Source organism: Felis catus, chromosome D2 (assembly GCF_018350175.1).
Source record: "Felis catus isolate Fca126 chromosome D2, F.catus_Fca126_mat1.0, whole genome shotgun sequence".
In the NCBI taxonomy this organism is placed as follows: domain Eukaryota; kingdom Metazoa; phylum Chordata; class Mammalia; order Carnivora; family Felidae; genus Felis; species Felis catus.
In genome coordinates this window covers 51,949,561-51,976,031 of record NC_058378.1, presented here as the reverse complement: position 1 = coordinate 51,976,031, position 26,471 = coordinate 51,949,561, and the positions used below count along the sequence as shown (strand labels likewise).

Below are 26,471 nucleotides of genomic sequence, written 5' to 3'. Positions count from 1 at the left end.
CCTAATACCATTCACATTAAGGGTTAGGATTTCAACCTAGGAATTTTGGGGGACACAAATATTGACTCCATAACAGGGCCTCAGCCGAAGCTGGGGGCCCAGGTTGCTTACCTGGATTCCTGAAGCCTTACGAAAACTTCATGGCCCTGGGCTTCAAAAAGTCTTAAGGGATGAACATTCAGGAGGCAAGGATTCAAGAAAAGCACAAAGCCTGCATGAGGAACAAGGCAAATTTGGCTCTGATGACAGTGAAGGAAGATGGGAAATAAGCCTGGAAACATAGCAGTTTGACCACATAGGGCAAAGCTCTAAACAAAACCACCCGGATTGGCCTTAACTTTTGCCATAAACATCTGATATTGTGTGGATGTGTTTGTTCTGGCCAGAAGTTATCTGGAGGCCGGTGCAGAGGATCAAATGTATATGCTTCTGGAGGAGCTATTTCAAGGAGCCTGGGCTCTCCACCTCTGTGTCAGGAGCAACGACAAACTGCAAGTGCTATATACATCATCTTATCTACTTGGAAAGCAAATAAGCAAAGAGCAGATAAAAACTCTGGCCAACGTCACCAAGTAACAGAAGAGATAAGAGCGTGGGGGGTGGAGGAAAACTGCAGTTGTCTGTGGTCTGTCCATTAGCTTGGGATGGCTCAGTATGATGTCAGCTGAAGGGCTATGGAGTGGCCTAAGGATGGACACCAGGACCACCAACCAACCATCAGCCCCATCTTAATTAGATATTATATTGAAAAACAGGCTAATGGCAGTCAATTATAGTGGCTTTGCCCAGGTGGTTTCTGCTAACACAAGGAAAACTAAACTACTCCAATTTGTAGGGATATTCTTGTTTTACCCTTTTAGGTTTCATTGGATCTGAAGATCTCTGGAGTTAAGAGACTGGGAAGAAATCATGCAAAAATTCCAAACAAAATGAAAGTGGATAACTTTAGACTTGGTTAGTAAGCTAGACCACATACCTAAAAGTTCATTAAAATGGTTTCATATCAGGTAAGAGTTACTAGAAAGACAAGACAGTGCCCCAAAAATAAGACTTTCCAATTTCTATGCTCACAATAATTACCCAGGGTATTTCAAAAACACAAATATAGGGGTGCCTAAGTGCCTCAATTGGTTAAGCATCCGACTTTGGCTCAGGCCACGATCTTGTGGTCCGTGAGTTTGAGCCCTGCATTGGGCTCTGTGCTGACAGCTCAGGGCCTGAGGCCTGCTTCCCATTCTGTGCCTCCCTCTCTCTCTGCCCCTCCTCCTTCTAGCATTCTGTCTCTCTCTCTCAAAAATAAGTAAACCTTAAAAGCACAAATATAGGGGCACCTGGATGGCTCAGTCAGTTAAGTGTCCGACTTTGGCTTAGTGATCTTGCAGTTCATGATCTCGAGCCCCGCACTGGGCTCTGTCCTGACAGCTTGGAGCCTGGAGCCCACTTCCAATTCTGTGTCTCCCTCTCTCTGCCCCTCCACCTCTTGCTCTCTCTCTCTTTCTCAAAAATAAATGAACATTAAAAAATAAGAACACAAATAAATAAAATAATAAATTATCCTCTGTGAGGTTAGAAAAGACATTATAAGGGGATTTTCCACTTAGTCATCCATCTACCCACCTACCCTGAGAACTATAGAAGGAGCTATTTTTCCTTCTATATAATTGTTAATTGTTTTTATTTTTGCTTTGACTGAATGAAAAGCCATAGAATATTAGAACCAGATCACTGGATATCATTCATTCCTTAAATGACTATTTACTGAGTGCTGATAATGTGTCTGGTGGTAGGTACACAATGGGGGTCAGATGGCCAAAAAGAGTTTATATTCTAGTGGACAGTAGAGACTAAGAGCAAGTAAAAAGAAAATACTTACAAATTATGAAAGAGTCAAAGAATGGGCTCACATAGAGTAGAATGTGAGAAAGCTTACTTTGAAGAGGAGATCAGAAAGGGGACTGAGGTGCAGCAGGACAAAGGGGCCTGCCTGGGGTCACCATACAGTCAGTGGTAGGGCCACAACCCCTGTTTCCTAACTCTGGCGTTCTTTGGACTGTGCTGTCTGCTCTCATATAGAGTCTGCCTCTGTTCTTTGGCAATCTGTGTGGATACTGGATGATTTCTTGGCTGGCTTTCAAAAGCAGGTGGGAGGCTGTGTAGTGGGGAGAGGCAAGGTTCACTGACTGGAGGTGTGCTACGTGCTGCTACATGTCTCTGAATAGCTCAGAGAGAAGGGACACGGCAAACTTTTAGAGGTCATTGCCTTGTAGAAGACCGATTATGTAATGTGATTCTTAGCAATAGAATATGTGTGTGGGGGCTTGCTGCCTTTTCTCCCATCTCAATGGGAACTGTCCTCTTGAGGGCCCCCTTCCACTGTCCTCTTCTGCTGGTTTAGGCAGGGCTGCTTGTCAGCTTTTGGATTAAGTGCTAAGTAAAATCATAGTGAATGAGGCCTCTGGCTCAAGGATATTACCAACAGGAATAGAAAAATTGGACTGATAAAGATAAATGTCACGGCCTGTAGCATTTTATTAAAGAAGTATTGAAATCATATTTTCTAATGCAACAGGCTGGGGTGGTATTTCTCTAATGATGGGGGTTTCCACTGATGAATCTAATGCCCCTGAAAATGGTAATTAAAAAAATCCAACGGCTGAGTCCAGCTCTTCTGGGGTTTCCAGCCCTAGGTCTATAGCAAACAAAATTTCAAGGATGAAGCAGTGAGGCAAGAATGAGTTCACTGGCTCCAGTTACCACCCTAGGAAGTCAGTAGGTCTGCCCTGACCATCAGAGAGTGGGTCACAGTGCCCTCTTCCCAGATTAAATCTCCAGCACTCTGTAAAAAAGGACATAACTGTTATATATAGTATGTTATATATAGTAATAGGAAAGTTTCCCCCTTGTGGCCCTGGGGACAAGAACACATGCTTATCTGAGACCTCTGATTTCTTAATTCTCTCTGCCATCCTAATGGACACTTCCAGCTGGGCCTGACCACACCACAGTCTGTAAATCATCAGACTACCTTGAATAACTCTTAAGTCATAACACGGCACATTATTTTGGATAATCTACTATTTTAGATGACTTTTTAAGTACTTGAACAACTGAAGGCATGGCTGGAGTTCCAGTGAGATTTCAAAATAATTAGCCACATCCTAAACACGATGCAGTATAAACACAAATTTAAAAAAAAACCAGTAACTCAAAATCCCAAACCCAAAACAATTTAGCGTAAGTAGTGCCATTCATTTTCCTAAAGGTAATGGAAATATATGGGATGTGATTTTTCCATTTCTTATCAAAAGGGCAAATACCTGTGGTTTTCTGGGCCATTGCTTGGCTTGGTCCATCTTGTGGATGCAGAAGTTGAGCTCCAGAGATACTCTCCCTGGAAGTCCAGGGTAACAGACCTACCTGGTGTCTGAGATGCTGTAGTATCATCTGAACAGAATAAACAGATGGGTAAGACCCCAAAATGGGAAATGGTACATTTGGTAGGTTGGATTATTATTCCCAGTTATTCTTTCCCAATTCCCATTTGGCTCCCTGTTATGGAATTATAAGTCCATACATCTTGCCATTGGTTTTGTTGACACTGTGGATGGTAGAGTATATCTCCTATTGTTGATATTGGTCTTGGCTATGTGACTTGTTTTGGCCAATGTAATGTTAGCAGACATGATAGGACCAGAGTCTATTAATGTGCTTGCATGATTTGGTTTGACCTCTATGTCTTGTGATCTACTAGGAGAAGAACACATCCACATAGGTCCTGGTCCCAGAACGAGGAGACATGTAGAGAAAATCTGAACCCAACCTGCAGCCTGTAGCCCAGCTCAGCCAAATTGCTGTCTGAAGTGGAGCTGCCCTAGCTAAGCAAGAAAAAGAAATACTTTTTCTTTTTCTTTTCTTTTTTTTTTTTTTTTTGAGGCAGGGGTAGAGAGAGAGAGGGAGGGAGAGAGAGGGAGGGAGAATGTGTTTGTTATGCAGCATTACTACTTCAATAGCTGATTAATACATTAAATATCTGTGGATCAGGCTACAGATATCAATGGGGAAAACTGGTCTGGAATTCACTTATTCATCATATGTGAATACATACTAAACTAGCCCTTTTGGCAAGCATTGTGCTGGGCTTGGAGCATCAAATAGAAATAATACACTGTCATGGCTAGAGGGGCAATGACAGTTCAGTAACATAATCGCTAACATAACAGGCCTAAAAGACAATGCACAAGGGCAATAGTAGGGCCATGTACAGTGGGCTATGGCCACACAGCAAGCCTGGAGAGACTGACAGACGGTGACACAGGGGCTGTTATTTGGATCATGTCTTCAAGGAGGACTTTGTCAGCAAAGAAGAGAAAGGCATTCCAGGCAGTGGGAATAGTGCAGAGGCAGGGCCATTGGAGAGTTCATGAAATACCAAGTAGCTCAGTGTGCAGGAAATGAGGCCAGAAAGTTGGATTGAGGATAAGTTGGAAAGGCCCATGACTAAGGAATGTGGACTTTATCTAGTAGCTTTAGTCCATGGACTTTTTAAGGGAACTCTCTGAGATTTTTAAGCAGTGGGTAATATAATCAAATCCATGCTTTAGAACAATGTTTCTTAAGGTGTGGTTCCAGGACCAGCAATATCAGCATCACCTGGAAATTATTAGAAATGCAAATTCTTGGCCCAGACTTTGTAAATAAGAAACTTCGGGGTGGGCCCAGCAATCTGTGTTTTATAAAGTACTCTAGGTGATTCTGATACCCACTGAAGTTTGACATTCACTGCTTAGGACAATCAGTCTCCTCTTAGGCATCAGAGGATAGATAGAGTGGGGAAATCATGCTGGGAAGAGTTTCTGAAGAGCCCCAGAGAATTCAGGAGGCTCCTTGCTTGAGGGTAAGGAAAGATGAGACATTCTTACCACTTACTTGGCCCCAAGGCAGCCAGATCAAGGTGGCCAGACCATAGGCAAGAGGAGGCATTCACTTTTTCACTCCTTCATTCATTTGCTCAACAAACTTTTCTTGGCAATGACTATGATCAAGCATTGAACTGGGTCCTCGAGGCAGAATCTGGAAAAGATGTTGCTGCCCCTGGAAAGGACTCACTCCTAGTGGCATTAACCTCGCTGTAAATGGAGCAAGATTCCATATGCTTACTAACCTGTTTCTCTTTTTCTTTAGTGGTGAATGAGCAAAACTCTGATTAATTTCAAGGTCTTTGATGATTAGGATGATGATATTGGCTATCAATGATTGACACTTACCATATGCCAGACCCTGTTCTAAGCTCTTGAAACTATTGAGTCTTCATAACAGCTTCATGAGGTAGATCCTAGGATTAACCACATTTTGCTGAGAAGTAAATCGAGGCACACAGAGGATACACATCCTGCCTAATTTTATACAAAACTTGTAAGTGCAGAAACGGCATTTGAGCCCAGGTAGTCACGGTGCTGATGACATCTTTCAAACTGCTGGGCTGGCAAAATATTGAGAATTCCTGGGGAAACTAGGTAAGCATACATTGCAAGAGCAGAGCTTTGGAGAGAACAAGGGGAAACGAACTTCATTGTTTTCCCTATCACCTGCTTGAACCTGTTCTGTAGAGTTGGTAGCTCCTTCTGTCCCCAGCTGTGCTGAGGGCAGGTATGTCCAGCTATGCTGAGGGCAGGTCTCCAGACTTTTCTAGTCACGTGTAGATAATTAAATGTTTTCCAGTTACTTGTTGTCACAAACATGATGTCATTTCAGAAATAAAAAGTATCCAGTTATGGGTGTTAGTTAAAACTCTACATTTCATTTAAAGTTCTTTTAGCCTTGCTCCAAGCTTGGATGCTTGACTGGAGGGTAGCAGCTAGTTGGCCTCCCCTTTCAAGCATATTTTTTTTCTGTAGTATTTGAGGACAATAAAGGGATAGAGAACAAAGAGTCAGATTGGTGTCCAACATCCCCAATGATGGCATGACGGCCTCACCGTGCTTTTTAAGTGGAGACATCTTTTCCTCTGATCACAGCCACCTTATGGGGGTTGGGCATGTCCCAAGGCCCTGTTGGAGTGGGATCTGTTGCTAACAATCTTCCAAAAGGATACAAGCCAACATATGTAATTCAAGAGGTCAGAGTAGGAAGGGAATCAAGTTCAAAGATGGAAATCTTAGGGGCACCTGGGTGACTCATGTAGTTAAGCATCCAACTGATTTCTGCTCAGGTCATGATCTCACAGTTTGTGAGATCGAGCCCCACACGGGGCTCCTTGCTGACAGCACAGAGCCTAGTTGGGATTCTCTCTCTCCCTCTCTCTCTGCCCCTCCCCTGCGCTCTGTCTCTCTCTCAAAATAAATAAATAAACTTTAAAAAAAGTTTGGAAATGTTTTGAGAATTCTTCACAGTCCCCATCCTCAAGGTGGGTGGTTGTGTGTGTGCGCGTGCAATTCCGCATTTGCCCTGTGGCCCCCGCTGAGTTTAGTTTCTGAAGATAAACATGCATTAGAGTTAGTTGAGAAAACACCTAAATCATTATCTTTTTAAAATGTTTATGAAGAATTCTAGGTAGTCTCCCCAGTTTTTAACCATTATAGTCAAGCATTATAGTCACATAGTCGGTGCTCAGCAAACATTAATTAAATCCACGACTTAACGGGAAATTCGCTCAGAGGTAGAAAGATGACAATAGGCCAGATGGCATTTGGGGACTCTCTGTCCTTCACTCAGCTTTCCGCTTGGCTAAGTCAACATCTGCTCATCCTTAGGGGCTGCCTGCAAATGTCAGCTCCCCTAAGGAGCTTTCCACAAATCCCTCTACAGAACAAAACAGGGTCTCACAGCACTCAGACCTGCCATGACCTGCTCTGCCAACCACACTGTAATAGAGCGATTTGTTTGTGTGTTTGCTGCCCCTGTTCTGGGTTCTCATGTCTCATTCATCTCCGTTCCCACAGTGCCTAGCACAGTGCCTTCCCAGGGAGGGTCAGTAGATGGGCTTTGAGTGAATAAATCCTACCACCCATACATCAAATACTAATTGTACACACTGTTCTCTAGCACACCGAGGAGTCTGTTAGGTATCCCAACTCAACTGCCAGCTTTGAAGAACTACCTTTTCCTTTTGTAGGTCGTTTAGAGCTCACAGTAATGCCTCCCAGCACCTTGTCTGGGTGCCTGACACCGCCATTCTGTTGGAGGGGCTGGGACAAAAGGAGAGCCCTTGGGGGTCTTTGCATCACCAGTTATTAGGTATAGGGAAGCTCTTTTGATTCTTAGTTTGAGAGCCTTGAGTTGAGAAGTGGACATGGCCAAACCAAGAATAACTCGGTTGACTCTGTAGCATAGAGGGAGGCCCATGCATGGGGTCTCCAATACCCTCACCCAGAACTTGAATTACCGTTCTCTAGAGTAGGAGCACTCCTCATGAAGAAGACCAGCTGTTGCTAGACTGACCCGAGGCCTTAGAGAGCCTGAGGTTCTTCCATTTTTAGAGACTCCTGGGACATCAAAAAATGGTGAAATGTCAAGTGTTTCCATGCTAAGAGGTGACTACTTTTACCCATAAAATTTATTTTTTAAAAACAATTACTTCATAGTGTGGTAGGTAAGCACAGGGACTCTGGAGTCCAGACAGCCTGAATTTAAACCCTGACCCAACACTTAATTAGCTGTGTGGTCTTATGAGCTGTGTGATTTTGGGCACGTTATTTGGTCTTTCTGAACTCCGTTTCTAATCTATAAAAATGGGCATAGTATTACATCCTCATAGGGTATTTTTGAGGGTTAAACACAAGTCTTAGAAGAGCCCTTGGACTCTTGGAACAGTATACATTACATGAGTGTCTGTCATTATTGTTATTTTAATAGACTCCAAGCAGTGGCATCTGGTAAGAAGCAGCTAATTTAAAGTTTTACCCTGAATGCCATTTTCCTTCACCCACCATCAAGGAGTCTCGGTGACTGCATATACAATTTCTTTTGCAGAGAATTTCAAAATTCGAAACTTGAGACCCGGGCCACATGGTCTCTTGGTACCTCTCATGAACTGGGAGGCCTGCCCTGCTCCTGTGAGTGGTAGATACTCCACTTAAAACCTGCCATCTGAGGGACGGGTCCCTCCCCTCCCCCAGGGGTACACCTCCAGCTTCGGGATTAGGGCTGTGGCTGGACATCCATGATGACAGTTTAGTGACTGACTCCCAGCAAAAGGCACAGACACACAGGCTGTCGGATTCAATCTTTTGGCCAACCACAAGGGTGTGGCTCTTTAACCATCAGAGGCTGGTTCTCTCCCTGGCTGAAGTTCAAAGTGATTGTGCTGCCAGCTGGCCGGGAGCAAGTTCGGCTTTGCTAATAGGCTCCCTGAGCGATGCAAAGAGCTCCTGTGCCAGTACTCGCGGTCCCCACCGAAGCCTGTGCTAATCTCCATCCCCAAATATAGTTGTGGCTGTCACCTTCCAGCTCGAGGGTGGGGTACAGTCCCCACGGGTACACTCGCAGGACTCTACTGTCACCTAACACCTTTGTGTTGCTGCCCCAGCAAGAGGCTGGTATGTAGGAAGCCTGGCATAAAAGTGGCACGGAAGTTGAGTAAGGGGGAGCTGGGTAACAGGCAGGGTGTCCTGACCTCCGAGGTCCTTGTGAATGTACCGTGACTTTGAAACCTACCCTGCAGTCACAGCTCAAGTGCTGGAGCCGATGCCCTGTGTTTAGACGCCTGCTCTTCATTCTGTCAAATCCTGGCCATGTTCCAGCGCTACCAATTATCCCTCGCCTAGCAGCGGCGAGGTGGCAGTCACAACGCAGAGGTGGGGGTGGCTGCTCTGGGCTTCCGGGCCTGTGTGGCTGGGGAGCAGTGCTGCAAAATCCTCGCCTCTCTCCCACCACTCTCCCCCCTCCCACCACTCTCCCCCCAGCAGCAGGCGAAGCAGCACTTTGCAAGCGAGAGGAAGACATTTATTTTCAGCTAAACATTCCCAGTGAGCCCAATGGCTGCGAGCAGACTTTCGGCAAAGCTTCTGAGATGCCGATGTGCACCATTAGCTGCTAGCAAGCCATTACCTTACCCCCAGGAAGTGTGGGCGCTTGGCAGAGTTTGGGTGTGGGATGCCCATTGACTGAGTTCTTTCTAGGGCAATTATTTCCCTAGTTTCTCTTCCTGTCTTTTTTAAAAAAAGTATATTTATTGGGGCGCCTGGGTGGCTCAGTCGGTTGAGCATCTGACTTCGACTCGGGTCATGATCTCACGGTTGGTGAGTTTGAGCCCTGAGTTGGACTCTGTGCTGACAGCTCAGAGCCTGAAGCCTGCTTCGGATTCTGTGTCTCCCTCTCTCTCTGCCCCGCCCCCGCTCATGCTCTGTCTCTCTCTCAAAAATAAACAAACATTAAAAAAATAAAAAAAAAGTATATTTATGTATTTCGGGGAGAGTGCAAGCGGGGGAGGGGCAGAAAGAAGGGGACAGAAGATCTGAAGCGGGCTCTGCACTGACTGGCCGACACCAGCGAGCCCGATGCGGGGCTCGAACTCACGAACCGTGAGATCAAGACCTGAGCTGAAGCTGGATGCTCAAATGACTGAGTCACCCAGGCGCCCTGCTCTCTTTCTGCCATCTTACATGAAGTATAGATAAAGGTCAGTGGCATGTCTGAGTGCTCTACGTTTCTAACACGTTTTGCCTGGAGCAGGCAATGGGTGCTACCTGCCATCTGGTGAGGAGAGAAGGGTGGACAGAGGGGTGAGCGCGCTCAACTCCCTGGGCCTGCAGGAGAGAGGCTTGGCCCTGAAGTTTTCAAATGTCTACCTGGCAAGGACAATATTTCAAACTCTCATTCTGAATACTGAGAAAGAGCTTAGCGAAAACATTTTTTTCCTCCCAGCACTGTTCCTTTGTATACAATGAGGGGAAATGGTCTAAAGGAAGGGCTTCCAAACCATGTCTTTTTTAAGCCAAAGAAACATTTTTTTCCCAAGTGAAACCTTATGCTACAGCCTCGGATATAAAACTGGAACAGCAACAGGAAATCCTCCCTGGTGGCATCCAGAGGCGGCACCAACTGTTTCCCCAGCAACCTCAGCAGCAGTCACACAGACTTCCAACATCCTCGGTGCTGTGAAACCTCCTCTTGGTCTCCACTGTCACCTGTTCACCATCATCTACTTCATGCCCAAAGCTCCCAATTTGATTTCTCAGACTGGCAAGGGGGCCTTTGCCGGCAACTGAGTGTCATCAATGGGGTTTTGATGCAGGATCTCTGGGGCCCGGGCATTTTATCCTGCATGATTCAGGCACTGAGAGGTGGGTGCACGGAGATTCAAGGTTCTTCTCCCCATTTGACTTAGCAATGGCCAGGATTTGGCAAAGACAGGTAATTTGTGGAATCATTTGTCATTGGAAAAATAGGAACTGCACTCTGCCTTTATGCTGCCAGCCTCCCTGACCTACCTCATGGGTTTTATATTCCCAAGTTGGGAAGATGAAATAAGTAAGGAAATAGCGAGCAAACAAAAATGACTATTTCTGGCAAGTGCTAAAAAGAAAATAGAGCAGGTTAATGGGATGGGGGTAAGGGTTGGAGGGCAGTTCTTTAGACTGGGTACTTGAGGATGGCCTCAAAAAGGAGTGACACATAAGCTGAGACCTGAACAGTGAGCAATTATCCAGCCAGGAGAAAACCTGGGGGCAGAGTATTTGCAGAAGAGGGAACAGCATATGCACAGTTCTTGAGGAGGCATGTGCTTGGCTTGTCTGAAGAGCAGAAGGCTGGCTAATGTGACTGAGACCTCAGTGACTGGGGGGAACAGGGTTTGCGGGCTTAACCAGATAGCCCAAGGCTGGGTGTTTGGGTTTGAAGATTAATGGGACTGGGGTGGAGGGTTTTCAGGTTCTCCCCACTCAGGCATCACTCCCTTCTTTCAGCTTCTGGATTGCCATTTATACCCAGAAAATGAGCAAATTTATCTTTATCTGTTAATAATGCCTCCTAATTAACAACTAAAACCTACAAGTACCCCAAATTGAAAATATAGTGGGTTCTCAAAGGAACCATAAATGCTAGCATTCACGTAACACGTATTAATTTCTTTTAACAGAGGAGTGTTAACTGTAGTCATCATGTACATTACATCCCTAGTACTTGTTTATCTTCAAATTGGAAGTTTGTACCTTTTGCAGAATTTATACTTATAGCTGTGTGACCACAGGCAAGTACTTAACCTCTCTGTTCTCAGTTTTTACCATCTGTAAAAAGGGAATAATAATAGTACTTCCATTATAGCATTGTTTTGAGAATAAAATATCTGTAAAATTCTTAGAATACATAGCAAATACGAAATGCATTTGCTATTTTTATTTTATACGCAAAGGCACAATTGACTATTTCGTAAGTATTTTTTGGGTACCTACCATGTGCTCAGTCCTGTGCTAGGGACTGAGGATACAACAATGAACAAAACCAGCTCCGTCCCTGCCCGGCACCCGGCTTCCTGCTCTTTACCGTGTAAAAGAAGGCATGGAATTGCCGAGGATGGGCTTGCCACCTGTGGCCAATGCATGTGGAGGGTGGTAGGGAAAGGTGCGGGGGCTTCTTTACTGTACCGGGAGCCATCAGGGGCCAACCCAGGTCCCGTCCCCTAGAAAGCCTCTGGACTCTGCAGAGAATGTTCAAATATGAAGAAAATTCCCTTAGAAAGACCACATATGGGGCGAGCACAGGCACCTGTTGGGTCCTCCCTGAAGCCATCTAGCTGATATTATCACTGAGCCCTCGTCTTGAATCTTGAGCCTTACCTCCAGTCCCCACTCCTGGCTTCTGCTTGAACCGGTATCTCAAATGAATGGTATACATCTCTCTCCTGGACTTAGGTAGATCCACCAGGCGTGTCCTAAGAGGACAGAATCAAGTATGAACATTCAGCACTCCAAATTACCTTCCCGAATAAGGCCAAGGGTTGCTTTTCGAATTATAATTAAAAAAAAAAAATGGGGCACCTGGGTGGCTCAGTCGGTTAAGCGCCTGACTTCGGCTCAGGTCATGATCTCGCAGTTTGTGAGTTCAAGCCCCGCATCGGGCTCTGTGCCGGCAGCTCAGAGCCTGGAGCCTGCTTCCGATTCTGTGTCTCCCCCTGTCTCTGCCCCTCCCCTGCTCATGCTGTCTCTCAATAATAAATACACGTTAAAAAAAAAATTAAGAAAAAAAATCACGCCAGTTCCTTGATTCATAGTATTAGAGCGGGAAGGTCAGTGCGGTGACCCAGAGCAAAGCATCTTTCTAAACTACAATGGTTCTAAACGGTTAAATGCATTCTGTGCTCGGCATAGCTTTCCAGGTGACCTAGACACGTTGGTGTTGGGCCTTCATGACGTGGCTCCTTTATGCGGCAGCGGCCTCCTCTCTTCTCACTCCTCCCCGTGTGTACTACCACACCACGCTGCTCGGCGTTCGCCCGGTGCCCCTGGGGCTCTCTCCTTGCCTTTCTTGCTAACCCTTACCCAGATTTATCCTCCTGGAACACCTACTCAACTCTCAGGACTCACTCGGGCATCACCTCCTCCAGGAAGCCTTCCTTCCTCTCTCAACGCTGGATCAGACCCCTCCTCTGTGACTCCCTGGGCGCCACACCTGCACACTGGAGCGCGGAGGCTGTCTCCTTGGGAGCCTCTTTCACAGACCTGGCCTTCTGAGGCCCCGTCTCACCATTTCATCTCTGTAGCTTCCTGGGGCTTAACAAATGGTTTTAAATGAATAAATGAGTGAAATATCATTATTTCCTATAGTCCTACTGAAAATCTCTGTAGGTACGTTCATATTTATAACTTCCTATCAATTCTGGGGCCGGGGAGGGGGAGATACAGTCTTTATACCTGTAAAAGGCCTTAGAACACTGAGAAAGTATCTTGTGGGACTTTTTTCTCTGATACACCTTCCCTGTATCAGATCATTGCTGATTTTCCTTTCTCTGCTGCACAATGGAAAGAGTATCTTATGACTACAATTTTTTAGAATGTCCACTGAGGTATATCTCCCTAGTTTTTGCACTGGGGCTTGAACCAAAAGTAGTACCAGAAATCTTCTATAATTAGGTAACTATAACATTTACCATTAATCTCAACTACCTATAACAGAAATCATCAACACAACACTGGCTGAGACAGAAGATTTATTCCTCTCTTATATAAAAGAACTCTGCAAGTTGGCCGGCATCTACTTTATACAGCAGTGAGAACTTGGGTGAGTTAACGACGTCGAAGCCCTCCAGATACCTGAAAATTAAGAGTGATGTCATTAAAGGGCTTTTGTAAAGATCTGATGTGATAAACCCTGGCCTGGCACAGAGTAAATATTCAACGGATGTCAGAAAAAAAAAATCACATCTATTATTTTATTATTAGTGCTCGTTGATTCTGCGATCAGCTCCTTTTTAGGTTTGCTGCTTTTTAGTAGAACTGGTCAGCTCCCAGAGATTTGTGTAATTTTCCAGACATAGTTGGAAGGCATCGCTGTGCCATTTACCGTTTACTGCAAACATTTGTTTTCAGCATTCCGAGATGGACCCTGACACAGCAATATCACATCCTCCTGTCCTCAGCGAGTCCTCTGGAGGCTGTGCTTCTTGCGGCGAAATAAGACTTACAGGAGTCAGAAGGGGGCCCTACTGCCTCAGCGCAATGTTCTCACAGCTCACACAAATAGCTACCGTTGGTATCCAGGGTGGTGGGTTCCGTCGTTCTGGAAGAAGGCATCCCTCGTTCCTTTTGACTGGAATTTAGTAATTAAAATAAGATGGTCTAGTGCACAATAATTCATCTGGATAATGTTTTTGGACAAAGTATTCAAGGGCAGATTCACCTACTTTGCCTTAGTCGGGGCTCTCCAGAAAGAAGGGCCTGAGATAGAGGACTTATAGGCTATTTCTCTACTAGGGATTGTGAGCCCAGTGAGCAAGATGGAGACAAAGAAGTGGGGCAGGAAGACAGAGAGAGGGACTGTTAGAAGGTATGGAGGGGAGGTTACTGAGTTGGTCCATGCTAATGGTTTGATCCCAAGGGACCATCATGATTGTCCTCTAAAAGTGAAATAAATTTGGTATCCAAATAGTCCACTGGAGAAAAGAACAGGAAGAATTTATTCATTGACTCCTGTCTCCCATTGGTTAAAGGTATGTCCCTGGAGGTAATAACTCTCCCACATTTCCACATTCATGGTGGACTTTCATGGCGCACAGACCTGTGTGTTCAAGGGAAGCCCCAAGGCAAGAAGCAGGAAGTGTGGAGTGCAGGTGAGGCAGGTTTTTTGAGCCTGTGTGAAGATGTTCAGAGGCTACTGTAGTGCTGCTCTATGCAGTGACTGGAACAAGAGGTAGGGGAGGCTGACGGAATGTTAAATGGCACTAAGAAGTATCTTATACCTTTCATTCATTCAACAAGAAGGTATCATAGACCTGGTATATTCCAGGTAGAGAGATAAGAGATGGTAGTTGGGCAGTGACCATGACAACACAACCCTTACTCTCAGGAAGCTCATGGTTTGGGGGTTGTTGTGAGCATAAAAGGAGGTAAGTACTTAACGCAAGATCTGTAAAGAGCTGCTCAATTGTCGTTAGCTGCTGTTAGTTTTATTTTCTGGCGCTGCTGAAAATGGGTAACACATCTGGGCTAGTTCCGAGAAATCTCCATGGGTGACCAGCTCACAAGCCAAGACCCCAAATGATTCCATCATTTTTTTTTTAAAGGAATAAAGTTTGTGTGTTATTTATGGTGAAAATTCTGACTGCTAATGAGCAATCAGTAGAGAGACACTTGCTCCTCAATAAAACTTCCTTTTTATCTGTAATGTTTACTGAGGATTCTAACCCAGACCAGTAGTATCATGATGGTTACAGACTTCCCACCTCCACCACTCCTTCCAGGGCAGTACTTTTATAACTTCCTCTGATTGGTGGGGGGTGAGGAGAGCACAGGAATCCTCTGCTCTTAGTAATAAAACAACGTTGGAAACTGCTGTGAAAGGACAAGTGAAAAACATCCAGCCTTTTCCAACACTCCCAGGACTAAACATTTAGGAAGTACGCAAGAAATGAAAAGGGAGTCATGCACAAGCATGACAATCAAGCTTTTTGGCTTTAATCCTACTTTGAGTTCGGAACATTAACCATACTTCGCATGCGATGAATTTGGTCTCCTAAATACAACAGCTGATGACTTACATACAAATTTTAAATTCAACAGATTATGTATTTAGGATTGAGAAGCAGCCTTAAACATTTTTAAGCAGCAGAACTCTACAAAACGGTTGCAAGTGGAAATAACACTGGCAAGGTGCCCTGTGTTTTTAGCCAGTGCTAAACCAAAGACGTCTCAGGTTGCTAAGAAAAAACAAAAACAACATTTTCCAAGTTAAGAATTCTGTGTTTTGGGGAGGGCAAGAGAGAGAATAACAGCTTACTCTTTGGCTTAAAATACTCAACAGTTCAGAGCCATTACACTTAAAACCAGAAGGAGCAAGTCCTAAGGTAGTCTGTGTTCTGAAGAGGAAAATGCACAGAAACCAACACTGGCTGTTTCTTTACTCAAATCCTTGTAATATGCTCAGTTGAAGACCGTCTCACTTACAAGCTGTCAGGGACTTCAAAGGTGGATATTTGGTAGTTACAAACAAGGTTTTCATTTAACAAATTATGTTATTAATGTTTTGTTAATAAATGATGTTTATTAACTGGGATGAGTGATAACTTGTGAAATGTTCTTTTTTAAGAGTGAGAGGAGAGTGTGAGTGGGGGGGGCAGGTAGAGGCAGGGGCAGAGGGAGAAGTAGAGGCAGAGAGAAGGAGAGAAAATGTCAAGCAGGCTCCATGCTCAGCAAGGAGCCTGATGTGGGGCTCCATCCCACAACCCTGACCTGAGCTGAAATCAAGAGTTGGATGCTCAATGGACTGGGTCACCCAGGTGCCCCAGTTTTCCCATTTTTGAAACCTAAGGGTCTGCCTGTATCCTAACACACATATCCCACCCAAAGCAGGCACCTTTGGAGGGGTGAGGGGAGGGTCTACGGGCAACCCACTGGTCTACCAGCCCTGTAAGCAGAAAGCATGGACTATGCTGAAGGGACTAAAGTACGGCTATCAGTGGAGCTAACTGTAGTCCCCTTTCCACCCTCACTTACACAAATATGCTCTTTCCCTTGATATTCTAATCTCACAGGAGGCTTTTTATTAGCACATTTTTCCTTTGAACACATGGTGCATACCATATTGGCAAATTGCAGGAAGGCAAGGAAAAGCATGTACTCATTTCCCCTGGTTTTTCTGGAATCCAGGCTGGTCCAGCATAAAGCTGCAGGTGAACCCAACTGTCCATGTCTTCAGAGAGACTTCTCCCATGGACCATACACCATGAGACACTACAAGTCTCGTCATGATCCTACTGCCTCCATCTTGCTGGCCCTGGCTGCAATTCTGGTCCAGGAGGCCAGCACAGCCTCTGGGCTGGACTGGTTACTACAATGGTATTAACTCCCTCTAGAAGAGTGGTAACTCTAAAAGCTCTGGCACACCCTCCTCAGTCCCCTCAAATCACATTTTTGAGCTTTCCCCTTGTCCACCTTTGATTTTCCATGGGACCTTGTCTAGATGTTGGCTTCCTTGGCTGTGACAGGAATATTCTTCTGATTTGGGTAAATATATTCACAGAGTTACTTATGTGCTTCTAGTGTCTGTCTCTGGTGCTCAGCTTTAACTGATGGTACCAGGCCCACACAGTGTCTCTGTGAAGTAGGTTGACTAGTGGTAGTTTAGAGGGTAATGGAGGAATAGGTATCTTCTTCTAGTTTTAGGCTGTTGTTGCATTGTGCATTCTCCGGTGGATAGGAAACTTGGTTATCTGCCACAGATCCTTCTTGTTTTGTCCCCTTCAATGAGGTTCTGATAAAGCTGAGATGCTTGACTCACTCAAGCCCACTGTTCCTCTCATTTCCACCAACATGAGTTTGAATTTGACAGTCACATATTCTTCCCCTGACTTCCCTGTGGAGTTCCACTCTTTGCCTTTTGTGTTCTGCATAGTCTGAAAAGAGTTGATGCAAAGAAAATTCTTCTGACTTCTGGGTCAAGATTGCTCTTTTAAAAGTTTCCTCCCACTTCTTGGGGCACGTGGGTAGCTCAGCCTCAGTGGGTAGCTGAGCTTCTTGATTTAGGCTCAGGTCATGATCTCAGAGTTGTGGGATCCAGCCCTCTGTCGGGCTCTGCACTGAGGATGGAGCCTTCTTGGGATTCTCTCTCTCCCTTCTCTGACCCTACCCTGCTAACTCCCTCTCAAAATAAACAAACATTAAAAATAAATAAAAGTTTTCTCCCACTTCCTGTCACTCAAAGGCACTCTCAATTCCATAATTCTAAATTCTAATTTTCAAATTCTTAGATTGCTAAAATGAGGACAAAAAGAACAGGCAGACAGGTACAAAAGCCCTCAAAAGGGAGTTGAATTTTAGGGAACTGGGTTTAAGTGATATGGCCTCATTCTCTGAGAATGCCTTACAGAGTGAGTGATGTGAACACAGATGACCCTCACATTTTCCCTGAATGATCGAACCTTGCTGGGATAAGGGTGTAAGGAGTTAGAGTTCAGAGCTTCTGCTGACTCGGTAAAACCAGAATTGTGCCCATTCCCCACTCTCTGTGTGCAGCCTACACTTCACCCCAGGGGATCCATCCAGTAAAGGACACGGTTTATACAGCCACCCAGACTGGGGTTCAAATCCTGAGTTCACCATCTCCTAGCACTGTGATCTTGGACAATCATTTCTTTTAAATCTCCTTGTGTATATCTGGGGGTTGTTGTGAGCATTAAGGGAGGTAAGTACTTAATATAAGTAAGGCCTGTTAAAGTAAGTGCTTCTATGGTATGGTCTCCATTTCCAAGATCACCTCATGGTACAAGATGGTGACTAGAATTCTGGCCACCTGGTTTTTCATTCCAGTCAATAGGAAAAAAGACAATAAAAGGGTGAAGCCAGCTGATTCTTAAAGTTCCTGAAAGGTCCTGCATGAATTGATGTTTACATCTCATTGCCCAAAAAGTAGTTTCATGGCTTCTGATAGCTGCAAGTGAAAATGTAGTATTTATTCTCGATAGCCATGTGTCTAGCTAAAATTGCTATTACTACGGAAGAGGGGGAGAATGAACATTCGACGCCAATTATCATTCTTTGCCACAGAGAGCCATTTTAGGGGCAGCTAGAGAAGGAAGAGTCTTGGGACTTTGATTAAACTTGATGGCACAGGGGAAAATAATCATTAAAAGTGGTTGATGCTGGGGCGCCTGGGTGGCTCAGTCGGTTAAGCGTCTGACTTCGGCTCAGGTCATGATCTCGCGGTCCGGGAGTTCGAGCCCCGCATCAGGCTCTGTGCTGACAGCTCAGAGCCTGGAGCCTGCTTCAGATTCTGTGTCTCCCTCTCTCTGCCCCTCCCCCATTCATGCTCTGTCTCTCCCTGTCTCAAAAATAAATAAACGTTAAAAAAAATTTAAAAAAAAGTGGTTGATGCTCATAACTTCTTGATAAGATCAAAGGCAAATCCAAGTGATCTGGAAGTGCTCTGTCCAGTGAGGTAGCCATTAGCCATATGTGCCTTATGCTCCCTCATCATATCCCCCCTGAACAATTTTGATCCCTAAATCTTTAGGGTTAAAGATGGAAGGTCTCATCTTCTGTAGCTTCTTCCTGCTGAATAGGAGTGTAGAGAGGTCCCTACCTATGGGTCAACATTTGTAATTCCACTCTACCTTCCCGGACTGACCAAGGCAGAGGCAGCTGAATCCAATGTAGAAAACGTTGTACAGACCTTCTTGAATAGAAAGGCTTGTCTGTTGGCTTGAAGTTATTGCAGTGAAGGAGTCCAGTGTCTGCCAGTGGTACCAGCAAGATTTTTAGAGGTCAGGCTTGAAGCATCCTCAGATGGAGTGGGAACAGGCAGTAGGAATCAGATGGGTCTTTCTGGCTTGTAATTCAAATGTCTGTGGTGATCCTTTTGAATGTCCCGCTGTTAAGAAAGAATTGTTAGTATAAATTGGGAAAAAGAATGAAAAAGAAAGGTACGACCATCAATTTTGTTTGAAGGGAAGTTTGAGGTCTTCTATAGGCTTACAGGAATGAGAAGGTGCATTAGTTGGCTCCTGTGAAGGAGGTAGAGGTTTTATTCTACATATAGGAGCCCATGAAGAGTGCCCCTGTAATTTTACTGCAGTGGACAGTACATAATATGACCCGGTAGGGGCCCTTCCATTTTGGAGTTAAATCCCCTGCTGTATTAGACCTCCATTAAACCACATCTCCTGGGTTGATATGGGGTGGGTTTCTAGTAACTGGCAGATGAGGTGTAGGGAGGATATGGTTTGCATATTCACTTAGAGATTTATGAGTGAACCTGGCCTCAAGTGAATAATAAAGCACTATAGCCTTTATCTACTGATAGGTCTCTACAGTGAGAAAGGCTTTTTATATACGCAGAGGATGGTCTATACATGAAATATTGTGACAATTTTTCTGAAATCTACCGCAAGTTGTTCAGCTTAGGCAAACAACAACATTTAAAGACAATCAGAACTAGAATTTAGTATCCATAAAGGTGTATTATTGAGGCATAGTTTTCCTCTCTAGAATCATCCCTATTTTTGAGATAGCCAAATCAAGACTAATTTGCTTGTAAAACAAGTACAATTTTAACTTAGCCTAATTATTTACATAAGTTCATCAAGAACAGTGATTGGTTATATAGATCTTTTATAATTTGCTTTGCTGGAACTTTTTATAAAGAATCTCAAGATTGAACGTTTAGTAGCCTCTCCAGGCCAGAAGCCAAGCCAAGCACTTGCCATCAGGCATCCCTGCAATACTTGTTGATTTGGATGAATTCCTCTTGAGGAGGTCCTCAAGATATCCTGAAGTTCCTGTGCCTTCCAGGAAGTGACATTCCTCACTCACCTGGTAAGGCCTCTGGGAACTTGGTAAGCAAGGTATCAGGCCAACATTTCCAAGTGGCTTTATGGCTCCATGTTTCGTATAGTCAACCTTAGTTCCTCAGAGCTGTATGGTCATATCCGAGTCTATGCATGTTGCTCTCAAATAGGACATTCCAGCCAAAGCCTTGCTGAAATAACCAGGATTTCCAATGGTGTCCTGTTATATAAAGGAGAAGACTCTTAACTGAACTTATGCAAGTAACTGTAATTTCCATGAAAGAAAGAATACTGAGAGTTTTTGAATTTCAGAGCATTGAGGTAGAAAGAAGTTTGTTAAATGTTTCAGGTTTACAAATGAATACTTTACCACATTTTTGTATATCATAGATATCTTAGGAGAATGTTTCCTTAATCTGAAAGAGCAAGCATTAGGAAACCAGCAACACTTTAAAACAAGGGTCACAAAAAACTAATTTTCCTCGGTTCATTTGGTCCCATGTTCCTCATTCTTGTTCAGTTTGAATGAAACTTTTTTAGTTCTAAAAAGTCTTGCCCATTCTAGTTTTAAGATTTTAGGGATGTTAAATACCTGTATTTGTCCTAAATGTCCTTTCTATAAATCTCCTTGAAGATAAAACATGTTTTGTAAAAGCATCAGAATTATAAATGACAAAATCTCAGAAACGGGCATGGTTAACAATCTGATGAGAGTTCATGATGGTGCAACTGACGAGGTAATCCAGCTATTTCTGTGATACAGAATACTTCAATTATCAGAATATCAAGTGATGACCTTACACCAAAACATTAAAACTTTAGGTATTGCATATGTATTTGAGCAGTTCTAGCATTTACCCCTACAATACAACCTAAGGTTTACCATTCTTTGACAGTGCTTTTCCAAGTAACTTAGCATACCAAACAAAAAGGCCTAAATGGTCAAAAAGACTTCATTTACAATTTAAGTCTTGGAAGTTTGTTAAAACCTTAGAAAGTTATAAAGCACATCCTAAATAGGTTTACAGATCATTACGTAACTTAAAACTAACTTACTTCACCAAGATGGCAATAAGAGATCCTAAAGGCAAATATGTAGGGTTATATGGTTGTTAGCAAAGCGAAGCTCCTTTAATATTGAGAAGTTTTAATGAAGTAATCAAACACCTGAAAAAGACAAACATAAGCTTTGGCTTTGTGGGCAGACAAAAGACCTTTGTTTACGCTCGAGAGCAGAACAACAATCCAAGAAAACTTCGTATTTTGAACAGAGAGAAAAGGATACTTAACACAGTATACTTTTAAAATCCATACATTTCAACCTTAGCCCATCCTGACCACACATAAAATTCCTTTCCAAAGATTTCCCTTCACGAACCTTCTACAGCTTTCCTTTGCTTTCAAATTTTGGCCCAAGCCATTTCTCTCCAAGTAACCAGGCTCATTTAGGACAAAATTACTTTCTTTTCCCTTTAGTAAAAATTTATTTCCATTCCTTGTATCTTTCTTACACATCTCCTTCCTTGTTTTGTTTTTTAACATACAGAATTGCTTTTCTCATTTCCATCAGTCTTAACTACATTTAGCAGAATTTTAACTCTTAGAAACCTTAGTCTCCAGTGAAAACTAAGTAGTAACCAATTGTGAATTGTTACACCAGAATTTTTTGATGGCAAATTTATGAATTAATCGAGCACAAAGCAGGTTTTTCCAACAGATCCGAATATCCTTCGTTTCTCTACAATAAGAAAAGTGCAAACCTACGTTCAGTAACCAATGCTTTAGCACTCCGTTTGATTTGAAGACATAGATGTCCAACGAATTCAAACCCATTTAACACGCAAGCAAAACTTCAAAGTTTTAGATTACCAAAGACTGAAAGTTATCTTCACAATTACCCATGAAAACTTTGAGACATACAAAATGAACCATTATTTTAAGTCATCTTTTTGCCTACAAATTGGAGCAGAGAGAACATGAGCTTATTTGACATTCAGCAAACCTAGATAGAGTAAAAAGTTTATTTAATGCTGATGAACAGGTCTACCTCAAACCAACAAATTTAAACTAGCTTAAACATCGAATATGATCCACCTGCATCCACTTAAAAGTCAATCGATTTGTTCCCATTAGTTTTTACCTGGAACACCAGTGGGGAATCGGAAGTGGGCGGTCCAAGGGGGTGCTCTTAGCTCCTTGAGAGTGAGGGTGGGTGGAGGTGTCGGAGACAGCAACGATGGTGTAGAAGCCAGTTCTGTAGACCGCACCCAAGGTGGTAAAGAAACAGGAGGTGGGGAGGGGAAGGCAAAAGAGGTCAAGTGCTAGGAGGCAGAGAAACAGTTTGTGGGACCCAAGGAATTTAACAAAAATCCCCTACCGCTGGACAAGCAGAGCAAGACTAACTCCATTTTGACTACACCCACCATCTCATGTATAACCCCCACATGACCTACTTATTGCTTAAGACACTCCCCCACCCTAGTCAATACAGAACCCCTAACCGCCAAAGAATGTAAACCCCACCTTTTGCCCGCCAAACTCGCGCGCCAATTCTGACCAGAGTGATAGGCTACTTCAAACAGTTACTATAGGGTAAATTGTAATTCATTTGGCCACCTGCGTGTGGACTGACAGGACTATGCAACTTTCTGTGTGTGTTACAATCTCATTGGCCACTGGCCCCTATAAAACTGCTACGCCTCTTAACCTAGGGGTCCAAGTCCCTGCTCTGCTGTGTCGGAAATACTTGGGCCCAAGCTCCAGCTTGCAAATAAACCCTCGTGCGTTTGCATCAGTATCGGCTCCTTGGTGGTCTCTCGGATTCGAAATCTGGGGCATTACACAGTTCCCGGTTCTTAACCTTGTCAGCTGAGGTGGGGGAAGGGAGCGCCTTGGTGGCTCAGTCAGTTAAGGGTCAACTCTTGGTTTCAGCTTGAGTCATTATCTCATGGTTTGTGAGTTCAAGTCCCACATCGGACTCTGTGCTGACAGTGAGAGCCTGCTAGGGATTCTCTCTCCCTCCCTTTCCCTTCTCCCACTCACTCTCTATCTCTCAAAAATAAATAGATTAGTTAACAACAATAGTAAAAAAAAAAAAAAAACAAAAAAAAACAAAAAAAACCAAAAAAAACTTGTCAACTCAAACAGAGGAGCAGATGCCATGTTTTCTTTTTTCCCTTTTAATGTTTGTTTATTTTTGAGAGAGAGACAAAGCATGAGCAGGGGAGGGGCAGAGAGAGAGGGAGACACAGAATCCGAAGCAGGCTCCAGGATCTAAGGTGTCAGCACTGAGCCCAACACCGGGCTCAAACCCATGAATTGTGAGATCATGACCTGAGCTGAAGCCGGTCACCTAACCAACTAAACCATCCAGGCACCCCTGGTATTTTTTTTTTTTTCCACCAAAGTGGAAATGTGGAGACTATGTCAGGCTGGAGAAGACATGGGATTTCCCTGAAACAAAGGGAGTTTTGGCAGCTGCTTGGGAATATTCCTTAAAGTCCCTGTCCTGAGGTAGACTAAGCACAGTTGGTTCCAATTATCATAGTCATCAACCTGGGAAATGAATGATGCAGAGGCCCTCACATCTACTAGGAAGAGGAACAGAGGTAGCATCCCCTTTGTCAGGGATGGCCTGTGTTTCCTCCAGCAACTTGGATTTATTTAGAGGCCTATTTAGACATCCAATATGTTAGGGGGGAGTTTACTAGTCAAACACATTTGGGCAAACACCTTCTGCAAGAGGCCTTTTGGTCTGGGTCCTGATTTAGAGCCGTGAAGGTCTGGACCTAGGGTACCTCTGTCCATTCGCCCTGTTTACTGAGGCCATGCAGTGTTAGAGGAAATCAGCCTTTTTCTAAATTTTGCAATCTGAATGGTTTCCAGTGGGTTAAAAAGGCATCCCAAGGGAGAGCCCTTGGGGATGAAGAGAAGCTCCCATGCTCCTCTGAGAGACAGAAAGTGGAGAAGGTCCATTACCATGAAAATTCCCCCCACCCCTGACTCCTGGGTGGAGTCCCACAAGCAGGATATGTCAGAGGTTCCCGAGGTGTTAAAGCGACCTGAGGCATCCCTCAAATGAAATCAGTATGATCACTGATCAGCTACTTAAGGGCCCCTGTAGGAGGGACGCTAGTGTTCCCCCCCTTCCCAATTGCACCCTAGGCTACAGGTGGGTGCCAGCTTATGGACCTAGTTTGCCTTGCTGAGAAGGCTGTGAAGAAAGCACTGTTTTTAACACATGAAAACAGTGGAAAAGTTTTACAAGGGTTGGGAGGAATTACCCAATTTTGTAATTTAAGTAGTTAGTAGAGGACAGTGACAAAACAATACAGCTAGAAATCCATCATGATCTAAGCGACATTCCAACACATATAGTCTTTATAGCCAATTTCCCTAGGAAATAGTCCCTGGTTGGGTTTTAATTCAATAGGGTACTGGGTTTCAGCTGGCTCTCAGTGGAGGTCTCACACCCAGAGACCCTTATCCTTTGTATAAGGATAGGAATAAAGAGAAGGCAGAAAGTTTCTGGGTCTTATTACCATTCCAGCCAGGGTACTAACTTCCGGCCAAAAGGCAGGCTTCTTCCTCCCTGTAGGGTAGCCACGGGTTAGAGGATTGCAGCCTGAGCAATCGACGTGAAAGTGTTCCAATAAGACCATACTTCTCGAAAAGCCCCTGAAACGAGAGTAAAGGAAGAAAAGAGAAAGTACTCACCAAGTTTGCACTGGCTCAGAGTCCAGTTGAAAAGACTTGAAGTCCCACGGTTTAGGTGCCAAATGATGGGGTTTTGGAGTGAGGGTGGGGTTCAGAGCTGACGGCCAAGAGTTCTTGAAAATGTCTTTGGTATAAAAAGGCAGTTCAAGTACGGGGACGAGGCCCATGGGCAGAAAGAGCTGCACTGGGGTTGTGAAGAGTGACTGCTTATATACTATGGAGTTAGGGGAGGTAAAGTCGAGAGGAAGTTTCTTAAAGGGATTCCCACATGCTAAAGGAGACTCACGGGTTACTGGAGACCTTGGTATTGTCAAGCTCAGGTTGTTTTTCCTTCTAGTAAAGCATTACCCTTAAGACAGTAGGCGTTCCTGGAGATTAGGCCATTGATGAATTTGCCCTTTTCTTGTAATATTACTAAAGATACTTGTAAACTGATGGAGGTTCTATCAGTTTAACCATTTGTTTTCTGTCCTTTCCTTTATTCTTGGGCAGCCAGGAGTGCCTGAGGAATGTCACACATATTCCACCTGGGGGGGGGGGGGGTGGTGAGGTGCTACTTTGTGCTTTGCCCTCAGCTTACCTTATGCTCCCTCATCACCTGTGCCCTATCTTGCGTCTCCCCCCCCCCCCCCCCCGGATTCCCATCTCTGAGGGACGGTTTTTATTTCCCAGTCAGCTGTTCTCACTTTTCCACTTTAAACCATGTGAACAGTTTTATCTTGTAAAGCCCTTCTCCATTCCTAATCCCTTAATCAGTCTGTGCTTGACTCTGCAGATATCTGAACCCAGTTCTTCTAAGGCACATAATCTACAATTCCACTCTTGAAATACGATGTATAATGACAGTTGCCACCAGCAGCAGTGGGGAGAACGTGTGGCACGCTACCCATCACTAAACTTGGGAAACTGCAAATATGCCAGGCACGCAGATGGTGGGCCAACCTCTTTGCTTGCTGAGTGGCACCCCCTAACTCCATGCCAGGGAACTGGCAATTACCCCAGAAACTGAGTACTCTTGCCTTTCTTGAATTGCTGATGGAGTCATGCCTCAGACTCAGGCTCTCCTGTGAGCAGATTGTACCTTTTGGGGGTAGGGTTCAGGTGAGGTAGGAGTGGGATATTACTGGATCTGAAAACTGATGCCTTGTCCTTTCTAGCTCTTGCACAGGCAGGCATCAACAATGTGTGTGGAGTTTTATAGTTTCCAAGACACTTTCAGATTTCATCATTTAGGAAGCAACCCCACCTCTCTGAGAGGGGAGCAAGGAGTTACCGTCCTAAGTTTTACAGATGAGATAGCAGATCTGGAAGGATGCATTCTTTTCCCAGGCGGCTCAAACAAGAAAAGCAAAGGTGTGCTTATAGCAAGGTTTTCTGTCAACTTGAAGTTTGGTTTACCAACTCCTCCTTGCCTTGCTACAGGGGTGAAATCTCACACTAACAAGCCCAAGGGGCATCTTAATGGCTTTGTTTAGTGAAGATTTGACACAAGGAATGCATTTACTGAAAACGCATTTGTATTCAGATTACAAGTGGCCATTACATCCATTACTTTATCTAGTCTCTATAGCGACCTTACACTTTACATAGATGGTATTGTGATTCTTGGTTTACAGATGACAAAAGTCAGGCTCAAATAGGGTGAGTAAATTGCTCTACTCACAACTGAACCTCTGCCCACCACGTTCAGCCAAGTCCTCTCTGCTGGGAAGTCTAAGGAGATGAATGCAGTAAGGCAAGGTTTCTCAAACTTTTTTATTTTTTATTTTTTTAGAATTTATTTTTATTTATTTGGAGAGAGACAGAGAGCAAGTGGGGGAGGGGC

At 44.2% G+C, this 26,471-nt stretch overlaps 1 long non-coding RNA gene across 4 annotated transcripts; it reads right to left on the bottom strand.

Moving 5' to 3' along the window:
• On the bottom strand, positions 1 to 25,050 carry LOC109492830. 4 transcript variants are annotated; one of them, XR_006587162.1, is made up of 7 exons: positions 24,647 to 25,050; positions 20,987 to 21,097; positions 19,956 to 20,150; positions 18,817 to 19,014; positions 11,772 to 11,866; positions 3,318 to 3,444; positions 1 to 211 (listed from the first exon to the last, which is right to left on the bottom strand). It is a non-coding gene; the product is annotated as an uncharacterized LOC109492830 (long non-coding RNA). The 4 variants fall into 4 exon arrangements; XR_006587164.1 differs by lacking the exons at positions 1 to 211; positions 3,318 to 3,444; positions 11,772 to 11,866 and adding exons at positions 13,125 to 13,244; positions 22,071 to 22,184 and having other exon boundaries at positions 24,647 to 25,040; XR_006587161.1 differs by lacking the exons at positions 1 to 211; positions 3,318 to 3,444; positions 11,772 to 11,866 and adding an exon at positions 13,125 to 13,244 and having other exon boundaries at positions 24,647 to 24,859.
• Between the last annotated feature and the right edge of the window lie 1,421 nt (positions 25,051 to 26,471).